At 40.4% G+C, this 25,520-nt stretch overlaps 1 protein-coding gene across 1 annotated transcript in view; it reads right to left on the bottom strand.

Moving 5' to 3' along the window:
- The window catches only part of hpse2 (heparanase 2), a 106,916-nt gene that overhangs the window by 70,409 nt on the left and 10,987 nt on the right, over positions 1-25,520 (bottom strand). The gene's annotated exons all lie outside the window — the stretch shown is intronic.

The following is a 25,520-nucleotide window of genomic DNA, read 5'->3' as shown; positions in this document are numbered from 1 at the left end:
AGGCAAAGCCAACAGTAACAATTTATATATATTGAATATAATTGGATTAGATATATTCAATACCAAAGTACAAGATACAAATCAAGAACAATTATCCAACATCCAACATGAACACACACTGAGTTCTACAACTCAGGTTTGACCTCAGCAGTGTCTGACTGGCAGCAAATTTATTCTGCCAGGGATAGGGGTAGATCGGCCAGGCTTTACTCATCTCACTGTTCTCAGGCACTTTGCAATTCCTCAGGCACCTGCAAATTGCCCAGATGAAGTTGTAGCAGCCAACTTCCATTGTAGCTGCAGTGTGATGCGTGATTTATAGTGTAAAAAAGCCATTGGCTGTGAGCCCTCCAAAGCACTCCAAAGTGAATGCAGTGGTTGGTTCTGTGAGGCAAATTTAATACACAACTGGCTGTTCTACAATAGGGTTGCATAAAGGGGGGAAAGGCAAAAAAGTTTGAGTTAGCTGCAGATATGTTGAATACACTGAGCTACATCATATCGCAGCTACTGAGAGGGCTCACATCTGTCAAGATCTGATCATAAGATAAGTCCTATTGCTAAAGCATGTTCTAAACCCAGCATATTAAGTGAACTTTTCTCTTTAAATTGTGTAGTAATAACAGTTATTACTATACCCCAATACATTGCAACACTCTTGTATATAAACAGACGTCCATATAAACGGATACAGTGCTTATTAAACCCCTCTTGAAGGATAGCTGCATCCTATTTAGCACCAATGTAATCTGTTGCTTTTAAAGGCATATGGCATTTATTTGTCATGCTTTAAAAGAACTGGAGGAAATGAATGTATGAAAATGTGTATATGAGCTGTCACTACAATATTAAACTACAATAGTATGAATTCTATGAGTATGAGTATTTTCAGATGCTTATCCTTTCAAGGGCACATATAGCCATTCTCTGAAAAAGTATCAGCCTTGTACCTAAAAAAAAGTTATCATGTGTTTTCAATTGGAAATGTTAAGATTTATGGAAAACAGTCAACAAGTATTTGGACAAAAAAGAACCTCTGGGATACTATTTAGCTGAACGTTGGTTTCCAAACAATGCAGCGCGTTCGGCTCGCCGGTTTTCTGTGGTGCTTTCCGAAAACTCCTCAGACGAGGTCACCCGAGATATACAGCCCCGTAAAAACGACTGGGGGTGTGTCGTCCAGGGCGATTAGCTAGAGGAAGTCTTGGGGCGATAGCCTAGCTGTGAAAATGACAGGTTGCAGTGTGGCCTTTGGCATCAGTGGCGAGGGGCTGGGTCCTCCAGCAGGCACAGGGGGCTCAGGCCTGCATATCAGCAGGCTGTGACAGTTTAATAGCCCACAATTACAGCAGGTATGCAGTGAAAACAGACATTCCTCCTGGATTTACCCCCCCCCCCCCAATCATCCAAACCCTCTCAATCTTTCTCACACACCCCAGTCAACAAGGCAGTTGTGCTCCACTGTAATGCAAAACAGGGGCAAAAAAGAGAGAGAACATCCTTAATTGATTAACTAATAATGGGGTAAATACATACTTTTCTGTACATCCATCTTCTTAAATTACTTTCCAAGCCATAACAGAATGAGATCATTATGCCATGGTGTCTCAAATGTGGAGCTGTGAACAGTGTACTGAGTATCTGAGGAATTTAAACTGGTGCTTATTACAACTCAAACCAAGAACAGACTATGACAACAATGGACTGTTTTTCATTTATGGCCTTACGTTGGCTCTGAAAAGAGGAGTATGCAACTGCTTGATGCAAATACTCTGTTTCAGTGGCAGGATGTCGATTGTCCATTTTCTATAACATAAACAGAAGAGCACTATAGAAAAGACCTGCATAGGATATTTAGAAATTCAGCTCAGGATTCTGGCCAAGCTTACTACCTGTGGATAAGTCCCACATGCTTGTAAAAACTAAAATGTATGTAGTTACTTAGCTATTTGTCATTTATCCATTTACCACTTTTGTTAAAAGACAATAAATTGTGACCATTAATATATTTTGATAATTATGATGAAGACAAGCTGAATATATTAGTTCCACAAATAAATTAAATTTTGAAGGAAACCTAGAACTGTGCCCTAAAAACAACACCCAGAGAATATGTTTCCTTTACACACACCAAGTTTGACCCTTGTAGTGGTTGGACATCTGTTTGGTACAGCTGGGAGGGAGAGAAATAACTCCCTAAGTTCCAAGCTGACTATAGAAATGCATACTTCTTCTTCTCAGAGACTTTAAAATGACAAGTAAGTCTCACATGTGAAATATGTGAAATGACACAGTAATACAGAATGTAAAATGACAACAGGAAGATTAAACACTAATAATTAACTGAACTAACAACCATCTGACACATTTCAGTCAAAATGATGACTCACACTGATCACAGTGATATTCCCACCACCTGATATGCCATGGTGTTATGAACCATTTAAAGCCTGATCAAGTCTCAAGAGAACATAATCTACTAAGCACAAAGTTGCACAGGAGAAGAAAAATTTCTTTAATAGAAATTTGATCAAAAAGTGTCTAAAAACTCTCTATACAGTCGAAGTTATTTTCAAAGGGGCACATGCATCCACCAAAAAAAAAAAATCAAACTGCTTTAAATGTTTTTTTTTTTTTTTTGGAGAAAACAGTCCTGATACAGATTGCTAAATCATTCATAATATTCATTTCCATTAACTGACCCTTGTTGTGTAACTTAAGTTTTAAAGTCATGCTGTCTGGCTTGTAGTGGAGGATGCTTGCAGTATCCTTGAATATTATACTCTCAAAATAATCACCCTTCATTCAGGCACTTAATACTGAAATGAAGCAGTCTTTCACACTCAGCAGAAGGTACTGTCATGGTGAAAAGTAAAATTCTGACAACTCATGGCCCAGCGACCTACGTATTTCTGTCACACAATAAGTTCTGAATGAAAAAATATATTTATAAAAATATTTTTATAAATAATAAAAATGTACTCATGACCATTATTTTTAAATTATGAACTCTTTTGGCTTACTGAGAGAACCAGTGAGTTTCACAGAAAAAACTCCACTACCATTAAAAAAAGAAGACATGATTAGGGTACGTTTATCATAATGACCCCACTCAAACTATTGGAAAGGGAACAAGCCTGTCTAGCTACAGGTGCTTACAACTGGTTATAGAATAAACCTGACACTAGCCAGCAAAGATATCTGGCAGTTTCTTCTCCAGTAGCAGAAGGGCTGCTGATGTACCTGTCCCAACAAGAAATTCTTTATAAAATAATTGATAAAATGAGTAACAGCAGTTTTTGATGAGCAATAATACAATTTCACTTCGGAACCCGCTGTAACTGCAAGATGGACTTACAGACTAGACAGCACGCTAAGATTTTTCTCCCTTCAAATTAATCACACAATATGCTGTGCTGAGTCTTTTCTCTAATCAAGCACATCAAGCAACATGTTGGACCCCAGCATTGGGCTGAATTTTTCTGTTACCATTCATGTCCAGTCAGACCACAGTGAATTACACTGCACTTTTCCACAGCAGTTGCTACACAAAGCAAGGCCCCCCTCTCACTTTTGCAGATCTGTCAGAGATTTGATACTGAAGGACTAAACATATATAAGAGCAGAAAACAAGGAAGTTGCCTAACTGAATTGGACTGATGGAACCTAAGAAACCTTAGAAAAACTGAAATACAGAATTTTCACATCATATGATATGTGATGCCCACAGAAGTTTTTATAGCTAGCACTTTATCATTCTCTGTGGCACAGAGGTCATGACCTTTTAATTCAGATGTAGGCTTGCAAATACAAGCCACCTATTTTAGAAAAGATCACCATCAACTGCTAAATTATTTTTAACAAATCATGTTTAAAGGTAATTTGCATTAAAAGCATCAGTTCTGTTTAAGTGGCAAAACGGCATATACGGAAAATGATTTAATATGCAGTGCACAAAGGTAACATTACTACATTGACCCTTTTATATACAACGTAGGCCACACAGTTGCATATAGATAAAGTATTATTTTGAAAATACCAGAAACCATTTGATTCCTATTTCTTCCCATCATTGCATCACTTCTTTTGACCCTTTCAAACATATGTGAAAATCTTTTGCGCTTTATGACTGTCAGACATCCTAGCAGACAGTTTATTATGCTACTGTGGAGTTTTTCCTATCATCCCTCTCATAGGAAGTTTCAAACCACTGAAAAATGTATGAGATGTAAATTAATTGATTTATTAATACAACATAATGTAAAAACATCCATGTTGGGCTTCGGTTTTGACTCAAAAAAGGTCATATAAAAGAGATTGATATTGTTACCTACACATTCCTTATACTAATGTGTATATTAGAATTTTAGACACATAAGTAGAAAAGAGTCAGTTGTTGATGTTGGACTCTTACTAAAACTGTAAAACTACTGCAGCTACCACTACTCCTGCTACTAATTATCATCCTCATTATCCTTGTCATTATTCAACACTAATGGGTAACGTTAACACTGAACATATGCAATTTTCTAAAAGAGACATAAAAGGCTAAAGCTTGCAAATGAATGATAAGTTTGGATTAAACTACAACCGCACCTTACTAACAAGCTTTTGGACGATTCTCTGGTTCTTATGGTTCTAATTCTGCCAAGAGATGCATACATTTCCTTGTAGGCACATCAAAAATGTCAAGCTGGTCTCATTTTGAGTCTGATTCCCCTAGAACTGAGAGCTCCTATGTTGAGTGTTCTGGTTCATTTTAAACAGACATCAAAAACCTGCCTTAGGGGGTACCTCCAGGCACAACAGAAGACTGGAGAAATTAATTGAAAAACTTTAAAAATTTTCTTTATGAATTCAATATGAGTTTCTAGGGCCTGGGCTATGTGTATTTTGCAGCCAAACAGAATCCCAAACATTCCGTGTATGTGTATTGTCTATACCAGTCTTAGCTGGTTACAGCTGACCTAGAAAATGACGTTTTCTTGAACTTACATATGAGGATCACTGAACTGTACACACCTAAAAAACAAGACAAAAAATCACATATCAGATCAAATTTAAAAAACTAAATTACAAATTTTGGCACCAATTATTCACGCCTTGAGTACCAACCCCAGTTAATTCGGCCAGTCTCCTGAACTCTATAGTGGTGTGTAAGTGCTTGTAAAAAGGAGTGAGGGATGTGTGAAATTAGCAAATGAGTGCATTTGCCAAATTCACTTCCCCAAAGTACTTCCCTGCAATTTGATTAATAATTTCATCACATGGGAGATTAAGCAGATTTATGAAAACATGCTTGATTTCTAATTTAACGACACTCTGTAAAGTCTGCAGCTGCTGGTCAGCCTTTACAACAGGCCACAGTTGTCAGTTACGCAATCAAGCCTTATTTGCAATAAAGAGCACCATGGAAGCAGGTTGCCACAATGCGTCTCTATGAGTTTTGAAAAACAACTACCTGTAATACTCCCTCATTCAGCAGGGTTTTTATGATCTGTGATGCACCTTGTCCCACAGAGGCTGAAAGAAAACCTGGAACTTGACAAAGGGGGGTGGGGACAATGACATTGTTTCAGAGGAGAAACAGAAATGCTACTCTCAGACAATAGCCAAACAGCGCAATAAAATCTCAAAACGTACTGAATGTCAGCATCTTTCCATCTAGCTCTTGACATCTTAAACAGCATGAAAACAGCTGGAATCTTTGTTTCGGTGATTTTCCCGCATTCAAAGGTGCACCATCTGGCAAAGGGGAACCTTGGTGAACGAGGGGAGCAGTAAGCGCAGGTGAAATTTTCGCTTGTTTCTTGTCTATAAACTTGCAATGTGCCACAAGCAGCAGAGTCCAAAATGGACCAGGAGGGTAACTAAACATGCCACGGACCAACCGGTACCTCACCTCAGCCAACTCCATAGACAGTTGGTGGCATCCATACGCTACACAAGGATTTCCAGTTCCTAAATCAGCTAGTTAAGTCTCTTAACTCTCATTTCCATACCATATTGTCGATTTTTAATCACAGGCACACCTGCATAGTAACATCTCAACCCAGGCTAAAGCACTCATGTGAGACTGAGGGGCCAGCTCAATTAAACTGCTGCATGTTTAGTCATAAGCCAGACCTTAACCTTAAAAAAAAGAAATTTTTTTAAGGTTCTGCATATAGTTGAAATAACAGAGCGAAGAGCAGCTTTCTTCTGCACATAACTCCAGACTTCAGGTGTAAGTTTTTAACAAGCCTCAATAAGTCCATTATCCTCATCTACACACACACACACACACACACACACAAAACACTCTCCGTCATTCTCTCCTTACTCAGTGAATGACGTGGAAATAGAGGAAATGGTCCGTGCTACAGTGACCTGATCTTTTGCTCCTTGGATGGCCGTAAAACTACTTAGAGCCAAAATGGGCGCTTGACTTATATTCAATGCTCTGATCCTTACTACACTAGGGATACATCAATGTACATCAAATGACATCATTATGAAAGACCACCAGTACCCTGTAATGACTGACATTGGACTGAAAATTTGCAATGAATCAGGAGTAAAGAGAAAATAAATAATGTCAAGGGCAGATGGCAATACAGCGTGTGAGTCCATTAGCGCTGTGATTTGTGTAAAAAAAATAAATAAAATTTCAAAATTTCTCAGTCCATGAGAGCCAAGGCACTGAGTCACAATTACAGGACAAAAGCATGAAAATACATTCCAGACTCTTTTTTATTGATTCATTTACTTTCAATTTATGTCCTGCAATAAATGCTGTTCTATAATAAAACTCATAATCCAATAAATACACTTCTCAGTGTTCAGACTGTAGCAAATGAATGATAAATTAAGGCACACACCAAAACCAAACCAAGTTTGTTCTCAGTGAGTCATTGTGCATTATACCTCCCAGTTCAAATAACTGTGAGGACAATGTGGTTTCAATAGTCACACTGTGCTTGCGGTGATCAACCACATACTATAATGTCATACAATCCAAATACGCTCATGTTTATAAACACAGAATTACATATAGACCCTCCTTTGATAGGCTATGTTTTACGCCGGGAACTGCTCAGGTCAAACCACTTTTGTATTTGGAAGAATGTGAGCTATGCGGGCACCTGTTTTTGATTTCATAGGGCTAGGCAGAGCAGCTTTTTTCACATTTGTGTGTGTGCATGCACTATAACTTGTGTGGCGTCCTGCTAGAGCCATATTCCCGGACTTGGGAGGGGGGGACTGAGGATGGGGGAGAGGGTTGAGTGATATGTTAACATCTCAGCACACACTCCAGTATATATACACCCGCACACGTTCGTATACACAAATCAATCCTCCTTCAAGGGTCTGCCCAACACACAGCAAATGCAGCCCCAGAGCAGCGGAGTGGAGGGCCGCGGCACGGTGTTCGGTTTCCTCCTAGTGTCAACAGTCCTGGGCGGTGGGGCGGGTTGAGCTGTGTTTGATGAGGACAAAGACACAAGCGTATGCCAAATTACATCAACCGGCATCACATTACACAAGATCTGCATTAAAACCCCCAAACATTTTTACTGGGCCCTGGGGGAAGGGGGGAGGGTTGGGCAGTACTGGATGTTGGGGGGGGGGGGGGGTATACATTATGTTTGCTCTGCATTATTGGCATTCAAAACAACAATCAGCTCCAAAAAACAATTAACAACTTTTGGAAACAACAAGGGAAAAAATGGTATTCCTCCCAACTTTGCCCCTCAATTTATAATACTGTGTTTTGGACGTTTTACGTAGAAGTGGTTATTTTTATCCACAGATATACAGCAATGCCAATATTATGACAGTTTTGACTGGTTGCATTTGTTTAAAACTAGACAACAGAGGACCAACATGGGAACGCTCATCAGGCTCTAAATCGGTTTCACTCAAGTCTTTGATAAGAAAGACATCGTCTGAAGGGAAAAAACCCTTTGAATTATGGTCCAAGTGACAGAGCTTTAGTGAAAAACAGAACACGATAACGGAAACTTGTTCCGTGTCAAGCTCCACCTTGTGAAGAAACACAGACAGGATACACGCTCTGCGTCTTAAAAACTAAACAGGAGTCTGGGAAGGTTGAGCCATCTTGTCTTCCAATGCAAATTTGCTGTACTTAAACATCAGAAATACCCGTACAAAATGAGTCACCTGACCTCATGATGGGAGAGACCAACTTGAGCAGTATTAAGATTTAAACACCTTTAAAATGCATTGCTTTGCCCTCCCGGCTCCAGTTGTTCCAGATGAAAGCTAATTAAAACAGTTCAACTGAATCATTCTGATGCAACATGTGAAGGCATGGTCAAGGAATGCCACTGGGTGAGGTAACTATCCTAGGCGAGTGGTCCTAACATCTGATGGCTGGCCCCCTGTACCATGTTCACCAGAGATTAGTCACGCCGTTGTTTTCAAAGGGGCCCCCCCTACATGTCTAAATACCATTCAGGATTCAGATCTGATCCCCATCACTCTGCTAATGCTGTAATTGCAGCAACCATTGCTCAGTAATTTTAAAAAAGTAATTAAAGTGAAGCTGTGGTCAAAACAGTGGATCCAGGATAACCCCGGGCACTGGAGACACTGAACAGCATGAAAGGGCTACCTTAAAAATGTCCATCTAACTAGCCGCACACACCTAATTTACCTTTCATTTAACAGTAAGCAAACCTTTCATTTTCACTAATGTGCTTCTTGTGATGTTACAATGCCTGACCATTCTCACAGCATAGTGTTAAGATGCCAATTAAATTCTATAGTAAAATCATAGAAACAGGGTTAAAAACACTCAATTCACTAGAGAAAAAAGTTTCAGTGTCTCTGTACGTTGGCTTGATTTTGTAGTTTGTGGCTGTCCGTTCTAACCATGCTGCTTTGCATTTCTCAATCCCAACTCATTTCTCAAAAAAAAAAAATCTTGACTTCATGGCTTAATTTTTATGAGGAATGGAAACAAAAATCGAATTAGACCATGTCTCCCTAGCAGGAATGATTTATTTCAGCTCAGAATACACATTTGCCAGTTTCAACTCTATCATTCTTTTGTGCCAATCTTAAAGTTTAGATTTTTTTTTCATTTGAGGCAAATTAACCAAACATGTCTGAAAGGGGAAAGCTTGGCAAATGCCCCTCTCATGTTTCAGTGTTGTTTTATAAGAATAATTTGTCTTTCATAACTTGTAAGGATCAGAGTTCCATCTACATTAGTGTTGCAGTACAATTTCTGGAGGAAAAAAAAGATTCCAGGGGAAATTGCAATGTGCTTTGGTGCCACTGTAAAAGCTGGAGTCAGCAATGGCCACTGGGAATGTTAGAGACCATGCACAGGGAGGTGGAGGTCCACTGACACCAAGGCAATGCCTGGCTTTCCAGACAACAAAATTATGCAGGAAGTGACTTCTCTTTATGGCCACTTGTTTTAGAGAAACAGTGACTGTAGCATGTCTTTCTCTTTTCGGAGAGACCGAATTATTCATAATCAAATCTGAATTTAGCAGACCAGCCAGGACCAAACATGACTGCTTTGGAGACGGTTCAGCCAGTGGAACAGCGGCTGACTGTCCTGGTGGTGTGGTGTAGACCTCCAGCTCACCAATTTTTGCATATTGCTTGTACACCAAGATGGCTTCTATCCCCACTTAACTGCTTTAGAATAGAAATAATAGTAGAATAGTAATAGAATTGTACTGCAGTAAAAGCTTATTAGAATGTAATGCTGAATGTAGCTGAATCTTATGGCCTTGTCAATGCAGAGGGTACTAAACTAAGTAATACTGAAGCCTGGAGAGGAAGAGCCTGTTAGAACCTGGCTCTTGCTTCCAAGTCAAGCACATTAGCTCTTGTCCAGTAGCTGTCCAGCTGTGTGGCAAGGGTGAGTGCACTAACAACCGGGTCCTGCCCGGGTAACGGGCTCTGACAGAACTGGGTTATACGTTGCCTGTAGCACCGCAAAGCATGTTTTTACCAGATGTTTTCTTAGAAGAGCTCCCCCCCTCTCCAAACATCCACCTTAATAAATACCTTCTAAAGATGCAAACCATCAAATCATTTGTCTTCTGCTCAAGTGTAGAGCTTGGCTATACACATCATCTTTATAGACTGCTTTGGTCTGACTTCATGTGAAAATGTTTTTTAAATGCACCAGTCTTGCTTTCTGTGGCACTGCACTCGTTTAAAGTGCACTGGAGGTCAGCCTCTTTAAAAGCCTTACCCAGTCTTACTCAATCACTGAATACTCATGTAGTAGATATAGAGACGGACAGATTTGGAGAGAAAGAAGAGAGAGACAGACAGCTATACAGACACATATATGCATATGTAATACTGGAGTTGAACATGAATTCTTAAGATTTCTGAAAAGAGGAAAATGTTTACAGCATGACGTATTGGTTGGACATACCAAGCACAAACAATCAGAAATCAGAAATGCTTACCATTTTACCAAGTTACCATTTAATGGCTTCTGTATTAGTGGTGCCTTGTATTGGCAACACGAAATGTATATGTAGATATTCTATATCCAGCATGGCCTTTTTTAATTGGTTCAGTAAAATTTAAGATGTATGAAGATGAGCCATAGGTAAGAATTATGCAAACAGGTCATAGGTCACGTATCCTGCTACTGTCACTTGTCAACAAACGCAAAATGCCACAATATGTATTGGATGGGTAAAACAGTTAAACTAATTAAAATTCAATGTCCAGAACCTAATTAAGATGTCAGGATAATTTACCACAGTGAGGTCGGTTTGGCTGGACCAAAAGAGACTGCCATTGAAAAAACACCTTTCTTGATCTAATGCTTTTCTTTATTTATTATGTTGTGTAAAACACAGAAGACATGCATCGCTATCCATTTGCTTTGAAAACTGGACATAGAAACACATTTGCTTGCCTCCATCTGAGCTGTCCATTCAGCACCAATTGTCCCTTTGGTCACATCATCTGCAAAACTTCTCCTTCCCTCTAAAGTCAATGAATTTTTCAAATTATCAGCTTCTCAGTGGACATGTGCATAAACACTTGAAAAATTGTTGCATTTTTACAATAGATATTATTTATTACATATTTCATATTGAACTAATGTATATACTGTCTTATTTGTTGCACTGTAATTGCATCAAACAAATGGACACTATACATCAGAATAAAATGGTTATTTAACCCTTCAAATGAACTGATGTCCCCTTAGCACCCTAAAGGTACACCTGTGCACAGACTGTGTAAAACAGTCCCTAAAAACTTTTTTAACACTAAAAAAGCACATTTTATCTTCATATTGGGTGAAGTCACCCAAAAGTCAAGCTAACTACAAAAAGCTTGTTACCCGTGAATTACAGCTTGTCCCCTGACTGCTAATGTGTTCACACTGTGCAATAGCACACCATCTCAAAACCTCCAACAGCCAGAGGCATTCTAACAAGACAACAGAAAAGGTTCAATAATGAAGGACAGTCTTTGATGCTTAATTCATGCCCGGCAAGTGTGTTGCAGCCAAAGTTTTTGTTTCACCCTTTTGCTGCTTTCCGCTACTGCTGCTTCCACATTAGCTCCAAACCGTTCACATGATCCAGGTGATAATGGACTCATTCAGGGGGAAGATGTGTGTGTTTCACCCACAGCTTCACTGCATGTGAGAGAAAAAAAGAAAATTCCACCTCCACAAACAATACCGGGTAATTTAAAACTGCACCTGAAACTCGTTTGGTGAACGCAATAAATAATCAAGGCATCAGCTAAGCTGGGGGCTGTTCCTTCTAGTGCTGACAAAGAGATGTAAAGACAATGATTCACAGACTAACAGGACACCCTCAAAAAGTTACTGTGCACATTGAAGTTTCCCAAGGGTTTTCCACTCTGTAAAGACAAAGGAGATATCAAAATTAAAGACTCGGCACTCTTGCGGTAATGCGATGAAGCACTCTCTGTAGTCATCCTTATGTGCTATTAAACTGGAATAATAATATGCTATGCTATGCTACTGGTGGTACAGGTGGTTCCACCTGCCCAGGGGTATCAGATGAAAATTAGCTTTATAGCCAAATCTGGCACTCTTACATATATGCATCTGTGGAAAAGTTGATGAAGTGTGTGCATTGACCGTATTAAATAAACATACATAAAATAAAAATAATAAATCACGTCACACCCAATTTCAGGTAAGGAGATGCTGTGGATTTAATTACATTATGCACCAAAATAACTGTCATTGATAAAGTAACAGTATATAAAGTCATTTATAATTGTATAAGAATGGATAATAGTATGAAATATCTAGTTTAGTAATATTTCAGTATTTTTTCAAGAGTCTAGATGCACAGAAATATTTTCAATATTTCTGTGCATCTAGACTCTTGCACACCACTAAGTATCAGTAAATTTCAAAAGCTCTTGCAGTGACTTGAAGCACAGAGCTTAATGAGAAGGGATATGTGCGGGTGGGGAGCCGGTGAGTTTACTCAGGAAAGGCTTGTCTAAGTTTAAAGGATTCAAAGGCTTTTGCACACCATTTTATCAGAAATCTTTATATATAGAAAGCTTTATATTTTTTTTCTGAACTGAACTGCAAGCACTGTGGGATCCTTTCAGACAGTAAAGATAAAAAATGATGCACACAGGAACTCCGGAACCATTTAGGAAAATGAATGAAGCATAAAGATTGATGGAGGTTTTCCTCTGATAAAACCCAAATCTGAACCGGGTTATCCATCCCTCCTGTTCTTTGTACTCGTTCTGCAATATTGGGGTTGTGTTGTTTTGGTGTTTTTTTTTTTTTTTTGGTTTTGGCACCAGTCCCTTCCTGCACATCCTGTGATCACTCTTGCCTGCTAGAGTGGGGGGCTGGGCCAGGGAATAAGGATAATTATGTTGGTAATGAGGGGAAGACTGAGAAGGGTTGCTCCACTCCCTGTCAGAAGGGCAGACTATAGCAATCCCTGGCTCTCCGGTGGACCCAGTAAAAAGCTCGAAGCTGAGCCTACATCTGGTTCTGCTTAGAGGTGTCAGGTCCCGTCAGTCAAGTTCAAGATTAAAAAGACCAGGAAAAAGGTTTCTTTTGGCTTCCTTCTTCACCCCCACCCCTTTCTACACCCCCCTTCTTGAATGAAGCAGAGGTCCTTGTAACATACCACAGAAAATTCAATTTTACTTTTCCGTTCCATGCTTCTGAGACCATAGCAAATTTCATTACACACTTATGGACTCATAAAATTCTTTCAAAAACATAGTTTTTGCCACAAAAATTCTATCAAAGTCAACATTCACAGAATCAACCTATGAACTGAATGCACACAGACACCATAAGTCTTTTCATATTCTAAATTTTCATATAAATGCTCAGTACATCAATATATTGGACCAAATATTCACTTTATATTTGTAATTCTATGATATACAGATTAAATTGGATTTTAAACTCCCAGAAGACTACACTCCATCGTACAAATTATATTTTGATATCTTGGGAGGTGCAGTCATTGTGATTTTATTGGAATTTCTTCATCTATCTGACAAGGTGTACACTGATGTTTTAGACTGATTACATTTATAGATTTGTGTAAACAAGGTCAATTATATCTTACTTGAATCAGGTGGTTATAATCAAGCCTCATAAACAAATACTATGGTAAATACTGTTTATGAAAATAAATGTATGCACCCTATCAAATTTGGTATTTTTAAGGACCATATTCTTGCAGGCTTGGGGAATTTAACTACATAACTCAACAATGCATTTATTTGAAATATTAAAAATCTACAAAATGTAATGATCTAGAATAACCAATCAGTGCTCCATCAATTTCTTATAATGTTCATTTTTATTCATTTTCATTTTCAGGGCAACATTTCAATATAAACCACACCAGTTCAACATAAAATAACTGGAGCCAATCTCTCAGCTCACCTCAGAATAGGGCTGTATCAATATCTTAATAAAACAAATCTAGTGAAGATAACATTTTTTTATTTTTTGGTAATACGTAGCTGTGCAGTGCAATAATATCCAGTAGAACTACTAGGTAAGTGCTCAGTAGCATCTCAGATCCTTCACATAACTGGAAAAGATATGTAGAAACAAAGTGGTCACACTTTTATAGGTGAGAGCTTCATTAAATGACCTGGGAATCTGTCTACAGTAATGACTTTTAGTGATGCCTTTAAAAACATCTAACATCTTGTACACATTCAATGACACCATCTGCTTTGTTCTGAATAATTCATCTGTGTGACAAAGAAAAATATTTCAGCCTTGGTGATGTTTAAAAAGTGGTGATATGGCCATCAGTAATCTCAGTTCTGCATTCCACAAACTGACATTCAGACTTCTGGAAAATTCTGAGGATTCATAAATAAACAAACAACAAGGCAGGAATGTAGAATGAAACTATAACAGGACAAATCTAATTTATTGTTCCTCAATGTTCTTTTCAACTGAGAAAATCAAAGCAGACATATCTTTCTCTGGCTATTCCAACTGTGGTTTACAACTCAGCCAAGGTCACCAACACCTAGAGCAAACCCTTAGTTTTCTTGCCAATTTACTGAACAACAAAACAAAAAACAACTAATGTGCTTTGCATCAGAACTGTGGGCTGAATTGTTCCAATACCCTCGAACGTCAAAAATTGCATTCTGAAAGTATGACAAAGAAATAAACATTTTTCTTCAGATTTGGGATTATAGCATATCACCTTTTCCATCAGACAAATGTGCACCATAGCTCCTTTTTGCATTTCAAGGAACTCCGCCGTAACCCAGCAATGGCTAACTTCAGACTTGGCCCGCTACCGTTGAAGCTAGCCGCGCCAGTTTTAACACTGCTGAAACCTGCAGAAGGAGCCAGCTGGAAGCTCAGCACTTTATTGAGGTTTTGGTCGTTTTTTTTTTGTTTTTAATAGTGATACTGTGGTTGCATGTTTGCATTATTGACTGACTGTACACGCGAAAGAGTTAATAACACTATTGGAGTTGCCATCTTCCTTCTTATCCCCCCTCCCTCTGTGTCTGACGTGGCTCCGCAGCCTGAGAGACAGCAGTTTGGTCACATGGCTTACAGTGGGGGCAGAACTCCATGACTAATTAGGCTCATAACTCAAAAACTATTCATCAGCCATTCACCATCCCTCCGTTACTTTATAATGGGGGTAAATTTGGAGTGATTTTTTAAAAAATATCTTTAAAAGTATAAAAGTACAAGCACAGCAATGGTGAATGAGCTGGTCAATTTGGTGTTGGTTTGGTGTCTGTAGCTCGAAGGGGTCAGGAGGAGTGAGGGCTAGAAGAAGAGCGGTTGCCCTTAGTTATTCCTATAATTAAGCTTTGTTACTTACTATGTAAACTAATCAGGGACATCAGCACAGAGGAACTTGCATATATGATCCTCATTGCTGGACTGTTGAGAGAGATTGTAAATATTGGTAGAGGATACTACAGTGAACTATAAAAATAACATGGGTTAAATAGAGAAAAGGCCCTAAGACGAATGACTCAGTATTGTTGCAACACTCATGCTGTTCAGAATAAAGACAACAACACTGCCATGACACAAAATTGCCACTTCAGGCTAGAACATCAATAATACCAGATTCTCCCAAACTCCTTAACCAAAACCTTTGTTTCTACAATGCTGAACACCAGAACTGAGTGAGCTGTGTGATTTAATGTCCTCCTCATGCTCTTAATTACCACAATCAAAAGGACAGCTATTTAAATGGACACCATTGCTGCTTTTTGAAAAGTTGTGAGTTGTTTAACATACAATTATCATAGAGATTTGACTAATCTGACCTTGAAATGATGTTTTCTTGAAGTCAGTAGCCATTTAAAATGAGCCCCCGGGGAAGTGATTCCCAGCATGTACCACAGGCATGGCCCTTACACGGCAGATTCTGCACCACTCGGTTGTGCTTTCCTTGGGTTGCTTCCCACACAACCACCCTTAGAGAGAATGATTTTCCCTATTGTTACATGGCAAACATTGACCCTTAACTTCAATACCGTGTCTCTAAAAGTCGCAACCAAATGGTCATAGCGGGGAACTACAGGATGATGAATTACCCCTGACAAGTCTTAAAACATCAAAACAACTATCGACAAAGAAATAAAAATGAAATAATATGTAGTTCCACAGGTGGTAAAAGCCAAAACGTGCCAAATTCTTACATGAGTTGCATTTTTTCTGGGCAGATTTAATGTATTTCACTTTACCGAGAGAGTACCCACTGAGTCAAATGTCTCCTTTCGTTGAGTTGGATGTCTACTGGCAGGGCTGAAGTTACTGCAGCTGCACAACATAAAATAACACCAAAAGAAGACAGAAACCCAATACTGTCTGGAGTGAGAAAGCCGTTCAACGAGTTGCTCGTCAGCCACAAATCTCACCCCCCCTCCCCCCATGCTCCTGCCCACCTCTCAAAACCCCATCAACCAGCTGATGGGTGCACAGAGGGAGGGGAACCACAAAGGATTGTGGAAGAAAGGGCTGTCTGTGCCTCAGTGTTGCTTGAGGAGGAAAGTCATACACAACCTTTGCTGAACGAAGACATACCCACCCTGATTATATACGCGGGGGCTTATCGTAGGTAATGAAGCCTTGTAAATGTGCAAAACTCACTCATATTTAATCATTTGGTTTCATCATTGCAAGCAACATTAGTGGGGAGTGGCTTCTTATATCACAGACTGCAGGGCAAAACCGTTTTGCAGCTGGAGAAAATACCCACTACTCACACCTCCTCTGAGGAGCAAGAAAAGTAATGTGATTGTGTGAAAAGACATTACATAACGGAGTTACATCTGCCATTACATGTATTAACGAACTCTGACAGTCATAGATCCCACTGCCATCCCATCGCCACTCCAATGCAACAAGCACCCATTCCGGGCCTCTCTAGGCCTGTTATTAACAATATACATAATTGTGGCAATTCTTCAAAAAAAAGGGGGGGGGGGGGGGGATGATCACATTCCTACGGTAGGCTCATAAATAACTCCTGACAGTCTGAGAGTCAAATTAGGGGAAATAAAACATGTCTGTGTGCGTTGAGGGGGGCATGTTTAGCCTTAGGATCTGGAAACTCGATTTCGCCCAGGCCCTGAGGGTGACAACACGTAAAACTAACTCTCATGGGGGGCTGAGGGGAGGGGGGCATTAGTTACTCCTCTGGAAGCCACAGATGCATTGGGAGCAAGAGAGAATTGCGCTTAGGGCGCTTTCATCGAAACAGCCCTGCACAGGCTCATTTGACACCAAAATGCCAGTTCGCTTGTTTTCCCAAATGCTCTGTATATTTCCCCAAAAATCTGCACAAGCTATACCAAGCCAGTCCAAGGAAAACATTTTACGCTTACTTTACCCAAGTGTGGTTATAAATGAACATTCTTATGAGTTTTGGCACACGCTTTGAAGCATATTGCAAACACATGCAATGACATATTCTGGTTGCTGGTAGTAAACACGTTAGGTATGTCAACAGTTTAAAAGAAATGGATGCAGACCATGTGGACTGAGGGGAACAGAGTTGTCATCCAATCAGTTGTCCTGCAGCTCCCACCCGTGGCTGCTGTCCAATCAGTTGTCCTGCAGCTCCAACACTAGGCTAGTGGCCAATCAGGAGTCCTGCCAGCTGCAGTGCTAGGCTACATTTTCGTACACTGACCACTGCCAGACAGCAGTCAATGCTGGTCAACAGGAAATGAAGTGAAAGTGACTGTAACACTGAGACAGATTTTGTAAAACGTTCAAGAACCTGTGTGGTATCAATCACTAGGGTTTGTAATATTTTGTTAGGGTTAATTTAATTTCACTCTGATTGTTAACATAGTTTGAAAATAGTTTGATATTTGGCGTTATTGTATTTTACAATCCTGTTTAAGATTAAAGTTGCCTCTTCTGTAATGCCCCCTTGAACTTTACTTGCATTCAAACATTTCAGTAGAGTGTAGCTGAAGTATGAGTTATTTCCCCACCATTATCACCAGTGACCTGTGGTTGGTCTGACCAAGGAACTGAACCACGGCCAAAATGTGTTCTTGACTGTTGACTGCTGCTCAGCAAAACTGCAATGCAAATCCACATCACTGCAATTGGTTGTGAAGATCACATATCAGCACTCACTAAAGGCAATACCGAGGGGTTAGGATTTGCTAAATTTCTATATGTTTAGGAGAAGACCCAAAAAATCGAACTGAAGATGTTGCAAGGGAATATGGGTACATCCAGTAGGTTAGTTGCATGGCACAAATGCCTTTGCAAACTCTGCCATGAGGTGACAAAGACATGCCCATTCCCTGAGATCTCAATTTGCAGGCCAGTGAGCAGGCATACTTATCTGGGTAACAAGTGTGTGCAGCCCATCTGCTTGATCTGTTCTTGTTTGTTTGCAAACTAATTTTCTGCTAACAAGCATCAACAACAGGATATTGCTCACTCCAGCATTTCTGGGGACTAAATTCAATTTAAGCCAGCATTGGTTCTATTGTTTTGTTGATTTGCACACGCCACAAGATGTCAGTAGGCATAACGTAAAAACATCAGTGCGGTCGTTAAGGCTGCATGAGCTATGGCAACAGAAGCTAAATGACTTGAATGGCCGTGGAACTCACTACTTTTGAAAGACCCCCCCGTCATGCTACGATTGCCCTCTGGCTGATGCACAATCAGTGCTGAGATCACACTGGAGTGCTGAGCTCCCCTGCGTTCCTTTCATTGCGGTCCAATGGATTCAGCAGTTATCTTTGGCCAGGACTGCAAACCTGGCAAATCTGGCAGGTGCCCTTTCCCATCATCAGCTTCTGACATTACAAGATATTTGGAAAGGAGGGAGAACTCTGTAAAAACGGACAAAGACTTGGCCCACATGCTCCAAATTCATCCTGGATCTGGACCCAGCCACCAGACAGATCTCGAGACCAAGCTGAAATCTGATCCTGCTTGGTCAGGATACTATATACTATATATCATATACTATATACTGTATAGCAGGGCTTTGGGTATTGTATGCATCTCTCCCATCCACACAATGGGCCCCTCCCATGGGCTTCTAGTGCTGACCATTAGGTCTGGAGCCTATTATACCAGAGGTCTATGCTTCCTCAAAAGTAAATGATATTCCTCATCCTACGATTAAAAACCAAACAAAGACAAATGTAAACACAACAGAAGTCAAATGTCAATACTTTCCAACGGTCCATATGTGAAAGAAGAGTTTATAGACAATTTGTACAGATGACAACAATGACAACATTTGTTGTGCAACCAATGTAGGAATTTGTTTCTCTGTCATTTGTTTCAATGCACAATTTTCAGAATATTCCACACACATCCACATTGCTATATGTGGGATAGTAACATCTGTTCTCGGAGAAAAAGAAAAGAAAATGGCAAAAATTATATTTGACAAGTTTTCTAGGGAAAAACACTTGTACTCTTAAATTTACATTCTTCCAAGCAGCCGGTTGAAAATGACTCTACGGCGGATGGGTCGACTGCAAACAATGTGCTGTGCTTAATACGCGGCCCACAAGGCTGTTTTGATTTTTGCGAGACGCAAAAACGTAATGTATCACATGAAATTAAGTCGAAGCGGGGCCTTTCTCGGGAGACGCAATGCCAACCGGTTTTGATCGCACTGTTTTCAAAGCCGAGTCCACAGATGTTCTGCAAATTCCTCTTGCAGCTTTGAGCTCACAGTGGAAGGCTGCTCTCTCTTGTGTGCTCTTTTAGCTCGGCCTCGTAACAAACCCCTTTATCGCACTACCAAGAGCAATTGTGTTTTATCTGCGTTGTATCAGGCTATCAACAATACAAAACAGAAAAAAGACTGCTCTCAATAGACAATACTTTTTGTTATCACACTTGTGTACAATCTTAAATCACCTCATGAGAATGTTTACTTCATGGCTGTAATGTCTACAAAGAGTGGTAAATACCTTATATCTTTTTGATGAAGACATTTTACTAACAGAAAGATTGAGGTTCTCTCTGCTCTCACAGACATTGATGAACACCTATGTTAGTTCACAAGGATTTATTTAAAGTATTAGTGTCTCATATATTCACAGATTTGCTTACCTAGGCCCCACATGAGATTAGACATTGTAAATGTCCATTTTACACTGGCCAGCTGTGTGTGTGTGTGTGTAGTGAAAACAGTGGAAAATGTGACCATGTGACATAATTAAATACAACAGGAAAGGAGTCTTCATCTGCTTAATGTCTCAGAAATTTTCAAAAACAGACCTTCTCTGGTTTCTCCTTGCACAAAACATCTGCTTGAAACACACATCTGTCAAGTGTACAATACTGCACATACAACTGGCATGTTTGTGTTAAACACACACAGGAATGAGTGTTTTTTGCAAAATAATATGCAACATGCTATGCAAAAATTGTGTGTCTTAAGTCGATTCAACAGCACGTACAGATGTGTGTATGAAGCGTGTGCATGTATGCACGTACAGAAGTATGAAGCAGACAAGTTAAAACTGATAATAAACAAACAATAATTGCACTCAAACATCATCTTCTGTGCAAACAATGGCTTGTCTATTGAAATAAAGATCTCCAGCAATTATTGTTTGCATGTTTATAGTTTTGCATGAAAATATGAAACAAAATGCCATGAAAGTTAGGAAAAACATAGTGCTGCCTTAAATTCCTTATCATTTTCTTTTTTAAAAAAAAGTTTAAGCTATACATTTCAGTTGCTTTTAACCTCTACTCATGTCCCCGTTTTAACATTTATAGCGGGACATATTTTTGGAACCCACGTTTCATTGGGGTCACAAGTTTAATGGGCTGGAAAAAAATACAGAGGTGAGCCTGAACAGCCTAAACTAAATATAGTCTTTCTTTCTTCAGCACCTAGTTTAAATATAGATGGATATATTATAGTCTCTGAAAAGCCTCCATATGGTATGGAAACGGTCAAGATCTCTTTCTGTAAGCATCTGGAGAAATTTAACAGAAATACAAGCGTTTAACGCTGACAAGAAGTTTACAGGGGTGGACAGCTCGATTCGCCTCTGCAATAAACATGGTGGAATTTCTGCAGAACTCCCCGTAAATATAATCTTCACAACAGCTTTCCTCCTAAAAAAAAACCTTGAATGATCACACAAAAGCCGAGAACACAAACATTTACCGCTGTTGAAAATGAGGGGTCATAGGTCACCTTTAGTAAAACCAAACTCCTCTCACTGGACAATTTCCTGTCATTTGTCTTCTGAACTCTGGTATAGACAGGAAATAGCTCATTGCACACATCCCTACAATTCATTTCTGCAATACAGCATTTGAAGGTTAAATCTATGGAATAAGCTGCAGGTCCTGGTGAGTCTCTGCTATGGCAAGAATCTTCAAGGTAGGGCGTGGGAAGGAGAAAGAGAGTTGAGGAGGAGCTAGACTGAGGAGTCAGGGAAGTGAAACAGCAGGCAACTGAGATGCGTCTCTCTTGAGGATCTGGTGCTCTCGTTCCAACTCCTCAGACAGAACTGGAAGCTCACAGACTTGCTGGAGGACAGAAGTCACGTGTCTTCACTGACTTCCGAGCGTATAAAGAGAAATTCAAGGTCGGCTCCAGTGTCACGCCAATCGCCTTCACTGGCTTCACTGGCAAATGCACTGCCAATCAGCACCACAGATCAATTGCGGGAATGCAAAGGGTTATGTTTGGAATTCAAAGGACGTAAGTAGAGTTAAAGGCCGTTAATGGTATAGCCACAGGTGCAGGTTGTGTCACTCGTAGCAGTTGCAGTTGTAAAAACAAAGAAAGAGACGGAAAGAGAAAGAGATGGCAGAGAAGGAGACAGAGAAAGGGCAGTGACACGGAGAGAGGATGTTCAGTCAAAGTCGTTCCTTTTCTTCAGACTTTGATTTCTGTTGTGTGTGTTCAAATGCTTGTTTTGCTTTGGAAACACACATGCATATTTGTCATGCCAATAAGGCTTATTGAATTGAATTGAGAGGACAGAGAGAGAGGTAGCAAGCACACAGAATAGATGAGATGAGGAAGGTGCCAAAGCTGTAGGCAGTGAGCAGAGATGGCAGTGAGTATCCTCAAGGGACAAAATGGCCCAAATTGTAGCAAAATGTGGGTGAGGCTGACCATGACCGCTTTGGACATTTTGGGGGGGGATTTGTTTTTACTAGGGGGCTTTTTTTAACCCCCTTGTTGAAGGTGGCTAACAAGCAGAGGTCAGAGAGGGCGTTGCATGCTGAGTGGGAAGGGATGGAAGCAGATGCTTCAGATTGTTTTTTCCCCACCTGCTTGTGGTCCAGTGGGGGTTTGCACTGATTGCTAGCAGGCCCATCCCCTGCACTACTCTGCCCAGCTGCCTGGATTCCACCCTCTGTGGTACTGGCACCTTCATCCACTTAGTACGCATCCCCTGTCCTGATGTTCAGAAATTACAACTGGGTGGCAGGCATGGCAGGAGATGGATTTAAAACAGAGGAATGCATGTTTGAATCCTCGCTGTGCCACTGCATTTGGGGTCATGAGGAAGCTACTCAGCTGAACTGCATAATACCTATTGTATAAATGTGAACATGAAATAGAGTAGGCCAGATGTAAGCAAGGAAAATTGCCCTAGAAAAGGGTATGTGTTTAAAAAACACATAATTAAAGGTAATAAAGCACAGAACACACAAGATAGCCTCCTTCCCCTTTAGATTTTGCCTGAACACTCCATGACCTTCAGCACCTGGAGCTAGTTACAGTAGTGCCAGTTCTTTGTTTGTCAACAATTACCTGTTATTTTTGGCACCATTTAGCTTCTTTTGATCCTCGTTAGGAATTTTCTTAAATCTATCTAGTGGTATACCTACTCATCGAGATTGGTACTGTCATCTTCATCAAGATTGCCGTTATCCTTGCTAGCACGCAGTTCGGCGTTTAACCTGTATGCCACCATCATCATAATTGCAATCAAGGTCTGAAATGGTTTTGCCTCAGTGTGAAATTTCCCTTGACATACTTTTCAAAGAAATTACATTTAACTAAGTGATCTAAGAAATAAAAACACACCCACTTTTGTTTTTGAGTCAAGTTCCAGTGTATTCATAAACAATGAAGCTATACCGTGTGACTTGCGTGAGAGCTTACATTAAATACAGCGGGCTCTTATTGCGCTATGAAAAATGAAATTCTGTGAAGGCTTTCCATGGTAAATCAGCTTAATACAAATAAACCCTTTTGGTCGGCTGCCCCCGGTACCAGATCATCCGCTTTGAACTTCGCACGCTGTTTACACTGCGAGAGTAAAACAATGGCACCTGCTCAAAAACAGCAGACGTTTCAAGGACAACCAGGGAGAAATCCTTCTTCTCCTCCCCCCTCCTGCCAAATCTGTTAGATGACACTCGTTTCCAGACACTGTAATGATTACATGGTTTCAATTATTTGCAGTTCTTTGAATTTTTACAGCAACATCAATGGCCCAAAACACAAGCGCAACGTTTCGAAGTTGAAGCTGGCTGTCTCGCAGCAACCAGAGACCCATGACCAATGCACTTCCGTTTCCCGGCAAAATCACTTTATTGAACTCGTCGCTCGGTTTCTGGAGCCCAGTTCCATGAAGCCAGCCAAAAAAGCTGAATATCTGCATCGCATGGCTGCCCCAATTCTGTTTCATCCTCTCATTTTCAGACAGCGACAGGCATATTGCAAGGAATTCAATGGATGTTGTGCATTTTTAGTCATATGGCCATGCTAAATAGCCTACTACTACTACTACTAATAGTCTACTAAGTTATTTTTGCATCCTTGCCCACATTGGCATTGTGTCATTTTTCATATGTAGTACTATATGTCTATATACAGACACAAATGTTACATCACAAGGTAACTTGATGCAACACATTTCACTTTATCTTAGATTCAGGAATTTAACTTGCAAGTACATCTATTAGTGGCTGCCTTGATTGTCTGCCTCTGTATTTTGGATTTTTAACAGGCTGAAAAGAACAAACCATATTTACTCATCTGGCAATCCAAGAACAGCTGCACACATTAGATTTTTCAAATCCAGTATGTAGAGCATTTCCTGGGGGCTCATTAGTCGTCACTCATCTATGATCCCACGACCACCAGGCAGAAAATGAAATAACTCTCTCTGGAGAGTTCTAAATAGGTACGTGTCAATAATGAGAGTACAGCGTACCACCTGAGCTCACCCATTCCAGACAGAGGATCCGTGCAACTCAGCTTTGTGAGATTTCCCAAGAAAGAGCTGAGAGCAGATCTTATCAATTCAGCAGCTCAGGCCCAAACTCAGTGGTTACCATAGTGCTCGAGTGGAGAAAGTCGTACATATCATCAGTGCTTGATTAGAAACAACTGTCCAGACTCAAAGGCCCTTTCAGACCTAAAGGAACCTTGTTTGGGTGGGGGGGGGGAGAGAAAAGATACAAATCTTTTCATATTTTGCGTTCTCATTGGTCCCACATCTTCAGAAACTTCATCAGGGATCAGAGCTGGCCGCCACTGCCACAAGGACAGCATGTGTGCAACACTAGAGATGCATGCAGAAATAATCCCCCCCTTCCCTTCAACCCCATGAAAACAAATTCGGGTCCGTTAATGCTGGATGCCATCTCTCATACACAGCTTTGGGTGTTCTGATATACTGGATTCTATGGGAAAAAAAAACCCATCCCAGCCAGAATGTGAAGCTGAAAAGGTTCTGTACACTCCTACACACAAGTCCCTCCAAACATGAAAGGCTTGCTTCTCTCCAGATGAACGCTGCGATACATTATACATTTGCTCGCTATCTGCTGTGTGCATCGTGTGCATTCAAGAGTCCTCGTGTGGGTGGCTTTAGAGAACGTAATTTTTACAAATCATTAACAGCTGCCGTCGCTATTTGACTTCCATTTAACTTCATCCTTTCCCTCTGTTGTTTTACTTGAACCGATTCCCAACATTTTTGAGCTGGCAGGCTCTTTTACCTTGACTTCCTACACTAGAAAATAGGAAAGAACATATAGATACAGCAGCCTTTATAGGTTTCTTCTCTAAAGCCAATGCAATCCACTTTAGCAAATGACATTGGGGTAGGAGAATAAACGGCCATCTTCAGCTCAACTTTGACCAGGGTATTCGTGCCGCAGCCCCTATGGTGTTTACAGCCAGAGCCAGCCCAAATATAGGCCTGCGGGATGACTCACTGCCATTTCCATTTCACAGACAGGCTCGCCAAATTGTTTGGAAAGGTAACTCCAGCACTTGCTGCCCACACCCACCCCGTAAATTACATTAGTCATTCAGAGGGATGATGGTTTACAGTGATCGCTCAGACGCAGCTGCCCGACTCGCCGACCCGTCCCAGGCCAGCAAGGCGCACCGCAGTGCTACTGATGGCAGCACCGTTTAGGCTGGAGCCACACGCCAGAACAGCCTTTGTTACAGGCAAGCACAGAGGATGACACGGAGTGCAGGCTGTTTGGAAATGCTACTCCGAAAACAAGAGGCCCTTATTGTTTGCAAGCCAGGTTTTTTTTCCCC

The sequence above is a fragment of the Megalops cyprinoides genome, chromosome 15 (assembly GCF_013368585.1).
Source record: "Megalops cyprinoides isolate fMegCyp1 chromosome 15, fMegCyp1.pri, whole genome shotgun sequence".
NCBI classification, from domain to species: Eukaryota; Metazoa; Chordata; class Actinopteri; order Elopiformes; family Megalopidae; genus Megalops; species Megalops cyprinoides.
Note: the sequence above shows the minus strand (reverse complement) of the source record. Positions and strands in the feature narration are given on the sequence as shown.